Here is a 19,307-nt window from a genome sequence, read left to right on the forward strand (position 1 = left end):
AAGAGCATCTCCTGCCCCGAACCCTTCTGCTGGTGAGGAGGAGGGGGTTGCTGTTGCTGACGATTGAGCAGAAGGACCTGAATGTCACCCCAATTGCTGCAGCATTTGCAGTACAACAGTACCGGTAACGGCCCCTCTAGGGCAGGGAATGGGTATGAGGTGGAATTTCAGTGAATACAAAACCAACTTACTTGTTAAACTTCAGTAAAAAATAAATAAATAAATAAATTTGTTACAGTTGTGGGAGCTGCTGGCCACCAGGAAAACATCCTGAAACCTTTAAAGTACAAAGTAAAAAAAACAAACAAACAAACAAATAAGAATGCCAAATTCACTAAAATCTTTGTTGGCATGAGATTTATTAGAACATCTAGACGTTTAAAGAAGGGGAAATGAAATTAAAAGTTAAATACGATCAAGTAATTGAAATATTGAGCTTATCTTTAATTCAACAGAAAAGAGGAAAAGAGGACCTCCCTGAAGTAAAAGAAATTTTTAACCAGGTGTATCTGAAAATAAATTCCAGGAAAGGTGAAAAATGCTTTACCTGTTACAGTAAAAATGATAAGGGGGAGGCTTGCCCAGTTCAGATAAAAACAATATCCCTTGGTCAGCAAGGCTGTGGGGATATTGGCAGAAAAAGTGAAGTGAAATAAAATACACTCTGTAGTAGTTCTACTAATGTAAATCTGTGTGTTTTGCCATGACAGTGACTTGTTATGGGATGTGCAGATGAAACTGCATTGACAATGAAGTACAAGGAATAAGGTTGGTCAGGTGCCTCCTACCATAGTCACGGGCAAGACTGGGTTGGCCTCGGTGTTTGCCACCAGGAAGAATCTTGAGCTCCGCTGCTGGCTGCAACCCAGTAGGCGCTGAGCGGTGGGAACATATGCCATGCCAGACCTTGATGTGAGGCATGGCCCTCTCTGTTATAAGAGGGTCATCCAGGAAGGAAGAACATAAGGTGGCCCATAGAGGCACTGATTTGGAAATTGGAAACTGCCTGGCCGACCATGAGGCCAGACGAGTAACAGAGGAGGTAGGAAAGGAGGAATTATCCTTAATACCAGACGATAAAATCCAAACTGTAAGTACAGATCAAGAGCCAAACTATTCTAAAGAAAACTTAAAGGTAATTCAGGACATGAATTATAAAATAAAATTAAGTAAATGGACTTATTTAAGGGATGGTTGTATAGTGGTACCATCCAATTTAATATGGACCACAGCCCTATTATTAATAAGACGCATTGGGGAGCTGATACTTTATATAAAAGTCTAAATCAGAAATTGAAAGGGCGAAACTTGTATACTGTAATAAAACAGGTGACTCAGCAATGTGAAATGTGTTTACGCAATAATCCCAATACAGCAAATAAAATAAAACTAGGGAACATTAGCAGAGGGAATGTTCTAGGGCAACATTGGCAGATCGATTTCTCGGAACTTCCTTGAAAAGGGGGGTATCGATATTTGTTGGTACTAGCAGATACCTTTTCAGGTTGGCCAGAAGCCTTCCCGTGCAGAACTGCTAAAGCCCGGGAAGTGACCAAAATACTACTCCAAGAGATAATACCTAGGTTTGGAGTCCCAGCGGTAATGTCCTCGGATAGAGGACCACATTTTGTGTCCAGAATAGTACAACAGATCAGCCACCATCTAGGAATAGATTGGCAATTACATACCCCATACCGACCACAATCGAGTGGCCAGGTGGAAAAGATGAATCATCTAATCAAACAACAGATTGTCAAGTTAGGCCAAGAAACAAATCTAACTTGGCCCCAGTCTTTGCCATTAGCTCTTACACAAATTCGAACTAGACCAGAGCAAAAGAGGGGCTTAGCCCATTTGAAATTTTATATGGCCGACCCTATGGGGTACAAAAGGGGATGTCTTCACAGATTGGTGAAGAAACAATGACTTCCTATATGGTGGCACTAAACAAACAATAAGAATTGAGAAGCATGTGATGGGAACACGCAGTAGGGGTCTGGATGGACCTGTTCACGATATACAACCAAGAGACTATGTATACGTTAAGTGTTTTGCAGATAAAACCCTGGAACCACAGTGGACCGGACCTTTTCAAGTCCTACTCACCACCTACACTGCAATCAAGGTTGAGGGACAGAATTCTTGGATTCACCATACCCGGATTAAGAAAGCCCCTGCAACTTCGTGGAAAGTAACCCCAGATAAAAAAGAACTGAAACTCAAATTTACTCGGACAAATGGGAACAATGTGGGTGGCAATTAAAGCTGCAAAGTGGGAAGCCTATGTAAACAGGCAGAAAGCCCGAAGCAGCCGTTCTCCTGAAGAATTCCCTTGCTGCCGAGAAGATGGTACACCCCGTGGCTCGAAGCAACCGAGTCGACGGGCAAGGCAGAGGAGGAACAAACTGTGGAGAAAAGAACCAGAACAATGGGACACTAAAGCAACAATGGCCGAACTTCCCCAGGACTGGAGTAGTCCAGGACACCATGTTTGAACTCCGGAAAAGGTTAGATCAACGTAAGAAAGATCGTGAGGCGGGCAGGTCATGGTATGAAAACTGGTTTAATATCTCACCTTGGCTAACCACTTTGTTGTCTGCTTTAGCAGGACCACTTATTATGTTGATTCTGGGACTTATATTTGGGCCTTGTATATTACGCTACACTTTATTAGAGAACGGTTTGACATAGCTAAATTGCTTATTTTAACTACGAGGTCTAGGGCAAAATATAAGAGTGTATCTATTAATGAGGATGAAGATTGTTGTGAATGCGTTATGCCATGTGAGAACTATGCCTATTGTAATTGTGAGGTATTACCTTGTGAGTGTTATGATAAATGTTGGGATTGTGGAAAAAGGTTTGTTTGCAGTGCCGAGAATGAAAGCAGCGTCTAATAAACAATAATAGGATAAAAAGAAAAAAAAAAAAAGGGGGGGATTGTAAGAAAGTATGGACTAGGGTATTGTTTATTAAGATTGATGTTAAGCCCAATGTAAAGGTTAGGCAACAAAAGATAAGATAACCGCCAGGTGTCCAGGATGCTGCTTGTGCATATGAATGAAGGGTCAACACCTCCACTACTTCATGAACACGAAAGTAAAAAAAAAGGTATAAAAAGGGACTGTTTGAACTGCTCAGGACGGCAGTTGGCGGAGCGCAGACTCCCCTGTCGTCCAGCGCTGTTTTTGCTCATATTCTACTTGCTATAATTAATAAAAAATTTAATTGGATTATGATCTATTGTGGTCTCAATTTATAACATCTGCGTTTTCAAAATTAGTTAGTTTGATAACATATACTGCCCCCTCCCCACAAACGTTTCGTGTGGGAGAAACACCAGCTCTATTCCTGAAAACAGGAGAAGTCTTGTCTGGGCAGCACCGAATGAGGACACAAAGCTATTACAAGGGAAGGAGAGAGTTTTTATAAAGCAGCTTAAACTGAATTAGGTTGAAACAGCAATTTAAATGCGGGAAGAACTATATAGGCAAAAACAAACCAGATGGTTTCACTGCACAGCTTGCTTTGAGACTGGAACAAAGTTCAGCAGAGGCATAGAGTCTCACAGGCTCTAGAGGAATTATTAGACAAGTTGACTGTGATATCTGTGTAAACAATATTATAAAGCAACTTTAGAAAAGAAGTCCAGCAGTACCGTGTATAGTTTTGGGCTCTATCCTTCAAGAAAGTTCTGAGAAAAATGGAGGTAGGGGAAATACCAGGAGTGGTGATCATGGTTTCTAACTTTAGGAAAAGATAGATAAATTGAATTTAACCAGTTTAACTGAAGAAAGGAAAAAATTGGAGAGAGATGTGATGTGCAAATGTGTACCACATGTGCAAAAGGTTGCTGCATAAAGTGAGAGCAATTTTCATGTCCACAGTGGATAGGACAACTAATAAGCTTAAGGGAAATTTGTATTAGCTACTAAAGATATCAAAAGAAGATACTCAGCCTTATGAAATCCTTTTTAGTAGTAAGGACAGTAAACTATTACAAGTGCTGTTGACCGGGGCTGTTTTAAAACCTTAATCATAGAGGTTTTAACAGAAAATATTGGCACCCATGTAGAGAGATAAGCCTGTCCTTAGGCTGGTGTATAGAGCAGGTGACCTCTTGTCGTCCCTTCTCCTCCTGTTTTCCAAATCTACATACATTGTTTTAGAAACACACATAAGTGTTAAAAGTAAGAGAAATAAAACTGTACTTGAATCAAAAAATGAGAGTTTTTATGAAATGACAGAAGCTCCTTTGGTAAAAATAAGCAGACACAGGAGTCCCCAAGTTGCCCACTCAACTGCCTGTTTTGATGGAAAAGAAGACAGTGAGAGATTCTGAGCAAGAAAACGCAGCTAATGAGCAGATGAAATCAGGTATGATTTAGGTGATAATGGTGACTTCTAGGTTACGTCATAGGCTAGCATATTTGAAAACATACATTTTTAGTCATAAAGATTTTTAGACTCTAGGCAAACATCAGTAAGTGAAAAATCTCTATTGCAGGCGTGCTGGAGGTTAGCAGCTGAGTCACTTGCATATGCTGAATTTACACCTGACAGAGACTGAGTACATGCCGGTCTCTGTAAAATGGCTGAAGAGTTCCAGGAATTCTAGTTAATACAAACTCTTAAACTAGGCTTGTAGTAATCATCATTAAAAAACACACCTAATACCTTTCACCCTCAAAAGAAGCATATGCATCCAAGTACATTGATCACACACCACCAGGTTTCCTTTCTTTAAAAAAAATAACCTAATGTGTGTTTACACATGTGTATAATCTCACACATACACTCTGCTGTATGTTTATCTCTTTAAGAAATAAAGGTCAACAGATTGGGAGTGTTGGACCAGGCGCTGAAGAATTCTCAAGTGGTTTCTGGAAGAGATGTTCTCTAGACTCCACATAGATGGAGATAAATCATCATTTCTGTATAGATACCCAGTGTGCTACAGCAGGACACCTATGACAGAACCAACGTTTCTTTAATGCTGGTAACTTCATGCCACATACACTGAACTGCCACAGTTAAGCTGAGAAGCGATGAAGTAGGAATGAGAGGATCACTGTGACCTAACACAACTCTCCCTAGTCAACTAGATATGATCTTAGATATGTCACTAGATCAGATAAATTAATCCAAGAATATGTTTTGTTCATAGTTTAAGTAACTAATTGTGGACTTGTAACCTCCAGAGGAGACAAATTTAGGACACTGTTCTTCAAAATTCCTCCATTGACCACAGCGTCACTTTTTACTTGCAAAACGTGTTTCAGTCATATTTCAGCTGTCTCTGATGGTACCAAATAACCAAGTCATGTTGCTGGATGGCTCCATAAGAGACTCTTTTCCTTCAACAGCCCCTTAAAAGGGTTCTACAATCATCAAACTGAAAAGGGAAAACAAGAGAACAGAACCCATACAACTGCTATTTACATATGGAAGGAGTAAGGAAATGAGTAGCATTGGAAGCTGAAAGACTACACTCAGCGTCCAGCTGCAGACATCAAATGGGAACAGAAGCCAGGCTGTGCAGCATTTGAGGAGAGTTAAGCATCACACTAGTCTACCATTCCCAAATCAGTTTGGGCAGTTTGAATACGGTACCAAGGAAGAGCTACTTTTCTTTTAAGATAAAATAAGGAGGAGTATGTAGTCCTCTGACAAACCCTTTCCCAACTTGGCCGGGGAGCACTGCACAGCTGATAAACCTTGTAGTATAACACTTCTTAACCAAGAAATCTTCAGTACTTTGAAGGCTGTTGAAGGAACTGCAAGGGCAACAAACAGTAGTTTTGCTTATTTGGCATTCTCTCAGCAGTTATTTTCCTCTACAAAAAAACCCCAGAAGTATGATTCAGAAAAAAAGAACAGAGAGACCAGAAGAATGCAAATATGGATGGGAACTCCAGGAAATATGATTGCGGGGTGGGGATGAGAGAGGGGAAAGTAAGTCTGAAGAGTTATGGGGATGGGATTTGGCTTTCGGTGCTCTGTTCCTTCAAGCCCTCTGTTTCCTGCCACAAATGAAGCTGACATGTTTCAGTATTATCATATGGAAAAACATCAGGACACAAGAACATATTGTTTGATGACTTTATGCCTGTGTATTTCCTAAAGATAACATCGAATCTATGAGTGCTGTTTTAAAAATTTTAATATAGAATTGTTCCAGATAAAACTGATTTACTTCCATTTGTAAAAATTGCTTTACTGAAGACATTCCAAAACACAATTGTACGTACACATAGAAATCAGCAGTCCCACACAGCATGTGTTTAAAATATCCCTCTTCACCTCCACAAAGCAATTTGAAGGAGGAACAAAAGTTTAATTCAAATATATTACTTGCAATCTTGAAAAAGGTTAGTACCCTGTAAAAATCTGAGTCACTGCAGTACATTTTTTCTTTCTTTACTGTAGAAAAATTTCACTTGCAAATTTTATATCCGAGTTTGAATTGCAACACTTGTTCAGCATACTGCAATACATCTTCAGGTTACATAAAAACAACAAAAAAGCAGACATCACATTCATGCTTAAATGATTTAGTTCTACATGTAAAGTCATTATACAAAACCTTAATCCATGAAAAAATTTCCTCAGAAGGTTTTTTGTTTTGTTTCTTTTGTTTTAACACTTTTTTATTAGCAGCAAACACAAGACAATCCTGTGAAGTGTAACAAGGAACTTAAATGTATTTACATTTTAAATGTGTTTAAATGCTAGCAGCATTCTGAAGACGTTGTATAGAAAGAAACTTAAAATACAAAGGAAGACTAAGTAGAAAACTGTTCTAAGCAGAGACAGGAGTAAACAGGAACACTCTCATACTTTATATCTTGGACATTAATGTTGCCTCTTTATTATGTGGCACATGTTCAAGGTGCTTTTCAGTGAATGTGTCGCTTGCAAATTGTCATGGAAAACCACTATTCAGGAAGAACCATAAAGATACATTTGTTCTGTACCTAATTTACTTTAACCTTCCTACCCACAATACTTCAGGAGCTTTATACTTTAAAAGCACCTTCTACCACCCCTCTTCTACTTTAAATAGCTTTTGAAGATCCTCAAACAATTTTGGGGCAGGCCATAAAAAGACAGATCACTTCATATCACGTTTGAATATACTTAATGAAAAATACAGAAGCAAGTTTGTCGATATTTCTGAGAACTAAGCACAGTATTTCTCTGCTTTAAAACCTAAATCTTGCTGTTAATTTCTAGATACCACATAGCAGCACATACTTTTAATTTTAACTTCTAAAACCAGATCAGGTAACTCTCATACTAGAACATTTAACCTGCAGCATTCCTGAGGCAGGGAAGGGAAGGCTAAGAATGGCACAGAAAGGGACAGTACTTTAGGTGTCTAGTCAGAGAAACAGATAGGCTGTGGTAAAACTGCTATCCACTTACTCCTGGAGTGTGTTACTGATAATAGTCAGTATCAACTCCTTCACAAGAAGGAAAAGATGAGTAACAGACAATTAGAACTACTGTACAGCTACAGATTTTGTTGGAGATGTCTGTATTAGGGTACAAAATTAAGAGGTAAAAAAAATCTACCTATAATGTGAGCATTGGTGTGGAGTAGAAAGACAAGTAAAAAGTGGCGCCATAAACAAGCTCAAAAAACCCGTATGATTTGCCTTCTCCTAAAGGTTGATGATAAGGCCAACAATTCTTTAAATATAAAAATGAGCCTAAGTGTAGATTTAATCCAACATTAAGGAATAAATCTTGCTTGAATAAAGAAGCCATGCAATGTAAATAAACAAAGCTAAGTACCTGTTAGTTGAGTAATACTAATAAACCTCCATTTTGGGATGCCTTCTAACCAATCCATCAGTATAACCATTTTTACATTGGAGCTTTTTAAATAGTTTCTATTTAGACTGCAAGAGTAACCACAGACCCCAGTTTAAGGCATTACCACGCTAGATGCTATTCAGCAATGCAGACATGCACAATTCCTACCCTGAGAAGCACTGCCTATTAAAAAAAAGTCCTTTAAAGAAATATGGCACTTTCATTGTCATGATTACTTTAGTATTTCTCTATACTGCAAAATTGTTTTAAAAAAATCCACAACAGAAAATAAGAAAGGTTGGTATTAAAAAAATCCTATTCTAAAAAAAATCTGCATTTCTATAACCCAATCTCCATCAATCCCAAGACTGAAAAAAAGAAAAAAAAGACTAGGCTTTGGACCTAGGATTATTTAAAATTTCCCATTAAACTCTTCCAGCATTTATGCCATTTTCACCAAAGCTCCCTATACTAGCTTCCTATTCCATGCAAACTGATTAAAAATAAGCGTATGAGTCTTATTAATATTACACAGTACAACCCTGCAGAAGTGTTGCTGGGTATGTACAGTGTATATCAAAATTTGGTATTCTGCTTTAACAGTATCATCACTTATAAGCCTGTATTTTTTTTTACTATTATACATGAAGGCAGCTGATGCAGAAAATAGAGCTGTGACGGCATGAAAAAAAACTTCATTTAAATAAGAATAATTTCTTCTGATAGCATTTTTCCTGGTGGACAAACAGTGAGTAATATAACGCTTCAACATCATCCATATCACCTTAAAAAGATACCTCTTAAAATTCCACCTTTCAGGAAAGAATATGGGTTCCAGTTATCATGGGGGGGAAAAAGAGGAAACTGATAACATGCTAATTTAAACAAAAAACAGAATTCCACAAAATGTTGTACATCTTATTTTGGAAGTACAACAGAGCTTGTTTCTTGAGAGCTTTCTAGAATTCTGTGTCTAGAGAGTCTAACACTCTTGCTCGACAGCTCCAGAAACACTGATGGCCAACAGGACTGAAGAAGATGGCCTTCAGGGAACGCATCTGAAGGGGCCACCCTTAGGCTGAGAGCAACTGGGGGAGCAGAAGGAAGAAGCAAGAATTCCCAGATGCCTGTCCTTTCTTTTCTCAGTGCCATTCTTCCTCGCTCCTCCACCAAGCCTGGGGGCTCCCCCACCTCAGCAGTAGCAGGTTTCATCGCTGGCAGAGTCCCTGGAGCCACTGAGCACCCTGGTGTACTCCAAGTGCTGCACAGCTGAGTAGGGTCTGTTTGGGACAATTGACCTTTTGACTGGATTAGACAAACTGCACGGTCAGATGCGGTTCGTGCTGAGCAGCTGAGCAGCAAGAGGCTGCGTGGCCGGCTCTTCTCGCCAGCGCTGGTAAGTCCAATAACTAAATAACTACACTTCAAGTTCTACAATTAATAGGTATCCAGAACTTATCCATTTCACCGGACAGTAAATTTCAGGCTGTTTTTTTAGTCACAGAACTAATTACATAACAGAGGAACAAGTCGATGGTAACATAAACTAGCCAGATTTGGAAACGGAGTTTTAAATATTTCTATAATAGTCATTTTCAAATTATCAAAAGCATCAGAATCATAAGAGTATGAAACAGTTGCATTTCCATTCAACAAAGATTTATGAATCATGTAATAAGTGGTAAAGTTTTTAATTCCAAATCTGGAGAGAACCAAATGAGTAAGTGCATGTATCACTTTTCACCTGAAATAATTTGATATACTTCCCCCACCTTGGTATTCATTAAATTGGGTAGTATAAAAAGGTGAAATTAGAACCATTTCACCTGTAATTCTATTGAACTGGCAAGAGGAGGTTTAAATTTAAGGTTATGTCCCCCACTCACTTTAAGCACTGGATGCTGAAAATAGATATATAACCTCCCAAATACTTTTGCTTAGTCTGAAAAAACCTTAGCATTTGCAAAAGGCTGATACCACCACTTGGATTGCAATTCCTCAAGTTCTTTTTCACCTCTATCCATGACAATTACCATCCCAGGAAAAGAGAAGTCTAATATATAATATATAATATAAAATGAAAGTATATTCTGCTCATGTGTATCAAATCACAACCAGAATATAGTCAGCCATATCTAGTATTTTGTTATAAAGTCTTAAATAAAATCAAAAATGCTAAAACTATGAACAAGCATCGGCCTCTTCTCAAATAATTCGTTTTTCCTTGAAAGAAAGCATAATCTAATTAACACTTTTTCAGCCACTGGCAGACTAGAAAATTCATGATAAATGGAAGTCAACAATACAAAAGTCATTCAAGTAAAAGAAATAATCACTGATTATAATGATCAGAATTCTATAATGTGAACAGCTGAAAGTGACCAGAGCAGTGTCACCTCCTGGAATAACATTAGCTTAATTACTTGTACTTTGTACTATACTGTTTGAATAAATACATTAGCGTAAATCCATAACTCACCAATATTATTACTGTCTTTGAAATGCTACATCTTCCTGTATAATGCCATACTCCATCAAACCTTTTTTAAACAAGTGGGTTTGTTTTGGGGTAGACTCCAGTGCTACTGCTTTACTATTTTTAGACTACTTGATCACGGACAACACCTGGTCTTCTACTTAATAGTCTGAATCAAAAACCTAACCCTAACCCCGGGGAGGGGTGGGGGGTGGGGGTGCAGTTCCTGCTAACACAGGTTTAATTACCTTAAAAGGTCCCCTTAAAATTAGAGGCTGTTGGCTTATGGTTCGCTCCGCTTCTCTGAGAGCAACACTCACTACAAACAATCCTTTTTCCCAATTAGAGTACCGTTTCTCAGCATCCTTAAAGCTCCTGGAGTAAAATCTGATCGGGCGGGTAGGACCTTCTGGTCCTTTTTGCCAAAGATGAATGGACAATCCTGAGTGTGCAAACCCCCACTCAATCTGGACAGGGTCAGTGGGGTGAACAGGACCCAAAGCCTGGTGGGTGTTTGCTTCAAACACCAAAAGCTGTATGTATCGCTTCATCGTGGGCTGGAGCCCATTCCCAAGCTGCTCCTTTTCGCAGCAAGTCATATAAGAGTCGTGCAATTATTGCAAAGTCTGGGATGTATCTTCTCCAAAAGAACAATAAGCGTGAGGCATGCTGCAGCTCCTTTTTATTTTCTGGAGTTTTTACCTGCTCTAGTGTTGAGAGGGTGTCCTGAGGAATACAGGCTGAACCTCCTCTCCACCGTATCCCTCAAAATTTCACTTCATTTGCAGCAGTTTGTATCTTTCCCTCTGGTACCTGGAGTCCCAGAGACTCTAAGTGCTGTATAATCAATCTTTCCTTGTGTCACCTGTACTGGAATAATTTCATCCCCTCCTATCAAAACATCATCGATGTATTGATAAACTCTAACTCCCAGTTCTGGGAGAATTTGGGCTCATTCTTGTGCCAAAGCACGATGTGCAAAGGTGGGAGAATGTTTATATCCCTGAGGGAGGCGAGTGAAGGTATACTGCTGTCCCTCCCATGTGAAAGCAAAACGATCATGGTCCTCCTCTTGCTGGGGACCCATGACAAACATCTCTTTCGCATCAGCTGTGGCCGTCACCGCATGAGCCTGTTCCTGAACGAGCGAGATGAGCTCAGCTCCCTTAGGCACTGCTGCTGTCAAGGGACCAGTGTCTGCATTAAGTCGACGATAATCTACAGTCAATCTCCACTTCCCATTTGATTTACCAACTGGCCGCACTGGGGAATTGTATGGGGAGTGGGTGAATGTTAAAATGCCCTGGTGTTTAAGATCCTCAGTCACAGGAGCTATCCCCTCCGGGCCCCTAATGGCAAGGGACAGGCTGTCACATTAGTCATCCTGGAAGGGGGGAGCGTAGGTGCTGCTTGCAACAGGCGCACTTCTGCCCAGGACATTTCAGCTAATTCTCTGATCTGAGGAGTGCCAAAGGACCATGAATTCCCCTGGGTATCATACCACTGCCTGCCCTTCAGCACATCTATGCCCAAAAGATTTGTCGGGAAAGGGCCTTTTGCAGCCTGGGTGTTACCTGGGTCTGCCTCCCCCGGCATCCATAATGTTACCAAGGCCACAGGTACCGATTGAGTTTTCCCTAAAGCATTTAGGACAATTGGGGTTTTAGACAAAGTCAAAATTCCACATTGCTCTGCCTCACTCTGCGTCAGTGCAGTGATTTGTGCTCCTGTGTCAATATTGGTTTTTTCTGTGTTCCTACGGCCACTGTAATCATTAAATCTCCTCTCAAATTTAAGGTGAGTTGCCTAATAAACATTCACCCTCCCTCCCCCCCCCACCTTCGGGGGATGGAGGATAGTTTCTTTACTTCATCAGCTTTTTCCCCGATGCCTATTGATGGTGGGGCACTAGGGGTTGGCTTGAAACTAACTTTGTGCCCTGACCATGTCTGTACAGATTTCTCCAGTTTCTGGGTCGGGAGCCCATCCATTAGATCCCAGTGAATACCTCTCTGGAGCCCCAGCTGCCACCATTCCTGTCGGCTTAGGGGTCTCCCTCCCCCAGGATCAGTAAATCGGACCGATTTAGAATTCTGACTTCCCTGAGCCTGTGCTAAGCGTCCCTCAGCTTTTCCCGCAGTTCTGCGGCTCTCTTTTCAGGTCTTTGCCAGGATCCACCAATGGGACCGTATTTTGTCCCAAAGTTAATTAGCTCTTGAGCAATTTCCCCTCACATAACTCTGCCTGATATGGGGGTATTTTGTATTTTCCCCTGTAGCTGGATCCCAATGGGTTTTAAAGAATCAGGAAGTCCTCGAATTAGAGGAGTCATCCCTTCTGGGTCCACAGGCACCATCATGGGGGAGCCCTGGCGAGATTCAAGCCTCCTGTCATACATCATCTGCAGACAAGCTGCCTTTGGTACACTTTCTACCAGCTGATCCACCGCACCTGTTATGGCTAGGGGGTCTCCCCTTCCAGAGGGTTCACTCCCCCGGCCCAATACGCTGCCCTCTGCGTTAATGACCATGGGGCCTGATGGTTGCCAGCAGTTAAAAACACACCTGGGCCCCAGTATCCTTCTGCTTCCTTCTCTGACAACAAAATCCCATCCCCTCCTGACAAGGACACTTTCCAAACATATTCTGTTTTGGATTCCTTTGGAGTCCTTGCAAAATCCTTCCTTAATTTTACTAACTCAGTTGCTGTAAATGGAGCCTCTTTAGTAACCATTTGGGCACAATTTGGGCACAAGTGTTGTTGTCTGTCTCATACAAACACTCAGTCTTAACTAGGGGATACATGTGAGGAGGGTTTTCTGCTGCCTCTTTTGCTCTCTGTAAATCCCCCCGGGCATATATTTGTCTAATCCCTTTCTCTGTTAACTTCGACTCCACCTCCCCAAAGGAGTCACTTTGTTTCCACAATTCTTCTCTTAATGTGTCTTTTAACAAAGCATTCTGGTTTCTCTCCTGCTCTAATAGCTGTTTGGTCTCTTCTAACTGCTCTGGCAGTGTTTTAACTGCCATTTTCAAGGAATCTACCGCGGCATCATCTTGACACAATCTTTGGCTCCTATCTTCTATGGCTGCTGCAAACTTGCCCCTAAAACTGCACAAATTATGGATATTTCCCTTGCCAGGCCTAACTTTACCTTCCTTCTGCAATATCATGATCCTATCCGCTATACTCTGCGGTTGGAACCACTTATTTTTTGCCCGTTGTCGCCCTCAGGCAGCTGGGCGAGCATGATAGGTTCCCAAAAGTCATCCAGTTTATAGAAATCTTCACCCCATACTTCAGTGGGGGAAACATCGTGAACATCTGTAGAAGTGTGGGCACACATTTCACCAAAGAGGGGTTATTTCGTCCTGAGAGGGCCTCACTGTAAATTCTCTACCACTTCCCACCCCTGCCGCCGCCCTTCACTCTCAGGAGGTCACACTTGTAAACTTCTTTAGAGACTCATCTCTTGTTCAATTCTATCGCTTTGTCCTTCGGCTGTTTTCCTCACGGACAAACAGAACCGCGGATCCAGACTCCGCACTCACTTTGCACCCACTTTGCACCAAGGCACGTCTCAGGCGCGCACACACACACACACACACACACACAGACACACACAGAGATACACAGACACAGACACAGAGACACACACACAGACACATACACTCACAGACACATACACACACAGAGACACAGACACACAGAGACACACACAGACACACAGACACAGGCACGCGCACGCATGCACACACACACACACACAGACAGACATGGAGTCAAGAGCCAAGGAACATTATTTGCCTAACAATAAATCTGCAAATGCAAAGGGCGAGAGCGCAAGAGCTAAAGTGAGAGAAAGGAAGGAAAGAAATAAGGAAAGAAAAAGAAAGAGTTCAAGGCAATAGCTACCACGCCGGAGCTGCGGTGTCCCAACAGTCTGATTCGTTTCCCAGTCCGGTGGGGGAACATTCCGTCCCATGTTAGTTGGTTCCATTTTTTATGGAGTTGCTACAAGCTGTTCTGCTTAACCACACCTTCCACCTGGCAATGGTGTACGTGCCCAACATTCCTCAGGGGACTCTGGGCACCCTGACCCCCCTGACCCCAAGTCTGGGTACATGCACAGGGGTTTGGTCGGGTTGTGCGGGATCCATCCACGTTGCTCCACGGCGTCCATCGGTTTTCTCCCTTAACAATGTATAGCTCAATCTCTGCGGTGGCAGTGGTGTTACCCTCCTGCCTTAAATCCCTTCTGTGCCAGTGGTGTTATCTTCCTGCCTTAACAATGTACAGATCATTCCCTGTCGGGATGGCATGAGTTTCCTGCCACAGCAATGCTGAGACAACACATCTGCTGTGGCGATGGTGGGTCTCAGCAGCGCAGTCTCTTACACCCAGTCAGGAGGGGTATCTTGAAATTTAATCTAGGGCCCAATATGCTCTTAAAAATTATAAAATGAAATTATAGCCTTGTGAATTTACAGTAACTTTTAATCCATAGTGGATAGCTAGGTCCCTGTATGAATGTGGTGGAAAGCAAGCACTCAGGAAAAGTACTTGATGCATTATTGAATTATAACCAGCCTGAAACTATTTTCATTGAATCAAACCTGTAGTGCAGTCCAGCTAAAAAATAGGTCATCCCTGAAAGTTAATATTTTTTATGTCATTAATTTACTTTGATTCATTTTAATAAAGTAGGAAAAATAAATGGGATTGAAACCATAAAGTGGACATAGAGTGATGGCCTTGTATTAGTGATACTAAAACAGAAAGCTAGAGGATGTTAGTCCCCGGAGGAGGAAGAGCCTAGGGTGGAAGCTCAGCAGGTGTGAAGGCTGCAGATGTATCTTGACTCCAGGTGAACCCACACTGCAGCCAGCGTAGCAAAAGTGATGAAAGTGGTGAAAAGGTAAAACATAGAGGAAATGAAATAGAGCTGAATTTTGGGGAGGAAAAGTTATTTCTGATGCTGAGGAGGTACGAAAGAGGACTGGAATGGAAAAAGAGCACCACAGATTACCGTTGTGTGCTGAGTGGGGGAATGCCAGTCAGTGGGTGTCAGCTGGCTGGGGCAAAGGATCTCTGCCGATTCCCACTGACTGCAGAGATGTAGCAAAGCAAATGTCTCCTGGGAGATGAGGAGTAGTATTGTCTGCAAAAAGCCTGTGCTTTATTCTTTCTGATGGAAAAGTACCCTCAACAAAAAAAAAAAAAGTAACTCCCTTTTCAGACTTGAAGGCATTTACAGTGGTTCTGCCCGCTGTGGCTGGATGACTGAGCTGGTTCCTTGCGGTACGTGAAGAGCCCTGCTGAGATAGGAAAAGGGTCATCATAGTCCATAGTGTTCTTGGAAACTGTCTTTTCCTGCAAAAAGCCTAGATTAAAGATTCAATAAATAACAGGCGATGTTCCCTAAAATCCAATGAGTCCTTGCAGAGTAATAAACCAATTTTACAAAAATGAGTAGGGCAGAGAAAGGTGATGCTAAGGACAAGAAGAAGTAATGCTGAATTGGAGGTAATTGTCATATTCCATTAAGTTTCCTGCATTGCCCTAGGTTGGTCACTTCCTCCTTTTGTTTGTTTAATAGAGATCATGGAGTGAAAGGACAAGCCTTGATGAGTACTGGAAAAGGATGCCTCCAGTGAAATGACTGACTTGTCTTATAAAAAGATTAGTTACATTCATTCGTTGTGCATGAAGCAATGCAGGAGCCATCTTCTGTGGTCCAAGGGCAACGTCCCTAGTTGCAGTCCATGCGAAGTGCCTCCATGTCCACGTATTTGCAACCAAAGTTCTTCAAATACTGCATGGCCTATTGGATTGAAAGAACATGGATTCTGTTTTGAGGACTTACTCCAACAGTGGAGAATTTCTGTATGACTCAACCTTTGCTATCAACTATAGCCTGTCATCCTGAGTTCCTGGAGCATTTATTCTTCAATCCGTTTTATAAGTAAAGCAGCTGAGAGACACATTAAACACACTGTGCTACAGCTGAAGATACAGTACAGGTGGTTCGTATGATTTCTCATGGCCACTGCTGCACTACTTTCATAGCAAATGTGGTAACATAATTCCACCTCTCAGTCTCTCCTGCAGGAATCTGCGCGCTGCTAAGAATTTTATTCTGCAGATTCATACAGAAATGATCCTAAATGCCAGGGTTGAGTTCTCTGTGCATTGTTAAGAAAGAACTTAATTGATTCCACAGTTAATGTGACAAATACCAAGCCATGAGCTGTTGTTCCTTTAGGAATTAAATGACAACAACGATGAAGGCACTTCTGAAGGTAGAAGCCTCGACTGAAGAGACTTGGAAACTACAAATGTGAGTCACGCCAGTGAAACATCAGGACGGTTTGTGCTTGCCAGTTATATTTGGTCTGTGGTGCATTTTGGCACCTGTGCGTGCAACTCTACTAATTTTTACTAATTGTGTCCTTATTTCTGCTTTCTAGCTGGGGAAACTGCAGTTCCTTGATTAGAATCACAAAAGTAAACCTGTGGATTGTTTTTATTTTAAGTGGAAGAGAGTTCTTCAGTCACGGTAAAGATCCAGTAAAGCTGTGTCACGTAAATCAGTCTTTGCTTCCCTGTTGCTTAAATAATAAGACATACTTCATATATCGGGTATGCACAGACAAACTGCAAAACCTAGATGTGCCAGAAGGTGCTATCTGTATGGACCAAGCCTTGACGGAGGGAGGGAAAACTTGTACCAGGCTTAGGTTAAAAACATATGACAGAAGAGAGCAAAGAGCCAGGCATTTGTCCTGGAAGTCCTGTTCTAACAGCCTCTTCCAGTGTGCTATATTCTGTCTTGGGGACCTTTTCTGGGGCCTTTTTATTTATAGTAGTGTTTAGTTATGGCAGAAATGCTGACATTTCTTCCAGTAGCAATGTTGTCCCTGAAGAAAATAAAAGCTTCACTGACAAAGGTGGAAATGAAAGCTGAAAACACAATAGCATTCAGACTTTTGCCAAGAATTACTTGCTAGCACTAAGGGCCTGACCTCACCCAGGCGGTAATACCTTCCTTCCTGGAGCCTTGCAGAACGTTCCAGAAACTCTGGAACTTGAGTGGAACAACGTGCTGCTGCCGTTCAGCTTTACATCAGGCACGGTGCTGCTGAACGCCAAGAAATTTCACTCAGTGCTGAACTCCTTGTCTGCTACTTGCACTTTTTGATAAAAGGTGTTCATTACTCAAGGGAGCACAAGGGCATGTGCATACGCTGGTTTTGTCCATCAAAACAGCTTTACTGGTTGTCCCACCCTCATCTTTTTGTTTTGTACTTTAGTTTTATCTTTAGTGCCAATTTTCTCAGCAGTGATTACAGTGCTCTGCGTAGAAACAAGCGGAGATTATACAGGTGGAGAAATGAAAGAAGCTGGATTTGAAGTAGTGAAATCCACAAAAAGTAGAAGCAAGCAGAACACAAACCTGTTGAATGTGGACAAAGTTAGGTTTTACAGCAGTGCCCATTATAGGGAAGTTTTCTCTAACACAGATACAATTATTGTGCATGTCATTCATATTACAAGAAATACTGAGTAATTGTGAGAAAACATTCCCTGCCAAGAAATATTTTAGGGCACTAGAATTTCATATGGAAGCTTCCTATCATAAAATGTTATTTTAAAATGTTGGTTCTTGCTTTGGATTTTTGTGCTTAAATCTTTCGGAACTCTCACTTGTATAATTTCAGATTTAGCTCTGCTTATGATGCAGATGGAAACCTACCTGTGTGCAGATGAATGCTGTGACGTTTCTGTGAAGTGGCCAGAGTTGCAGGTGGCATATGGCAAGAATCTGCAGTATTTGCACTGATGGAACATGCAGGTGACGTAGTGCCCTCAGACACAGGGGACAGATTGTCAAAATTGCATTTAAAGCAACGTGCATGCGGAAGACCAGGAAAAAACATGCAACAGTGAAAACCTATTTACAACCATTTCAAACCCATTCACAGCATTTCCAATGAATATAACCGGTTCTTGCCAACTGCCACTTAAATACCACTTCATCTATACCATTTCATGCACACAGACCAGGTTTGGGGGGGTTCTGTTCTGCAGCAAGTTGCAGTGCCGAGCAGAAGCCAGGGCAGGAAGCGATTATGTCTAAAGAGCCGATGCTGATTGAAAGTGTGTGATGCTGCAGAGGAAATGTAACGCCGTAGAACCTCAGCTAGTTTGGACATAGATTTCAAAACCAGGGCACGTTAAGATTTAAACAGTCAATAGGACTGGGACCCACCTTTCTCCTAACAATCAGGTCATTAGCAGTAGGAGTGTGCAGAATGATTTCCATGATTAAACTGCAAGTGCAAAATACGTGAAAGTGCGTGCTCATCAACGCTGAGCGGAAACGGCCTTGCTTTTTGCCATGTTTCTTCTCCTGCTTGTTCTAATTCATCCTGGATACAAGAGTCAGGCATAAGGGCAGCTTACGTCTAACAAGTGCAAAGAGGCCTTTGAAAAGGCTTAAGATTCTTCTGTGTAACTATACTGGGGAAGCATTGTGAAGAATTGTGCTTCTGATTTTCAGGGTTGCTTCCCTGAAAAGTCATCAGCTTGCATTCAATTAAAATTGCCAGGATCTGAGTGGAAAGTGTCTCTGATGAGAAATGGAACAGAATTCAAATATTTGGTAGAGTTAGCTATTGTTATAATGTAAGTGATGATTGTTATATGGGTGAAGGGGACAGCTTCCTTTTTATCTAGAGGTTAACATCTGGCGTAGTTTATAGTATCCATTCAGTAATTTTGAGTGTTATCTAACTTCTGATTCCACCATTTTTTAGAAGTCCGGTCAGTGTAGAAAGCAGTAAGAAAGACAAACTTCAACCTGGGAGCCCTTACTTTTTTTTTTTTTTTTTTTTTTTTTTGTAAGATGTGTATGATGCTCTACAATCACATTGTGTATGTCAGCAGTTTTGCTTTTCTGCAAAGTGCATGTGCTGGCAGAATTTCTCATAGCCGAAAGGGAATTGCC

This window comes from Falco peregrinus, chromosome 16 (genome assembly GCF_023634155.1).
Source record: "Falco peregrinus isolate bFalPer1 chromosome 16, bFalPer1.pri, whole genome shotgun sequence".
Lineage (NCBI taxonomy): Eukaryota > Metazoa > Chordata > Aves > Falconiformes > Falconidae > Falco > Falco peregrinus.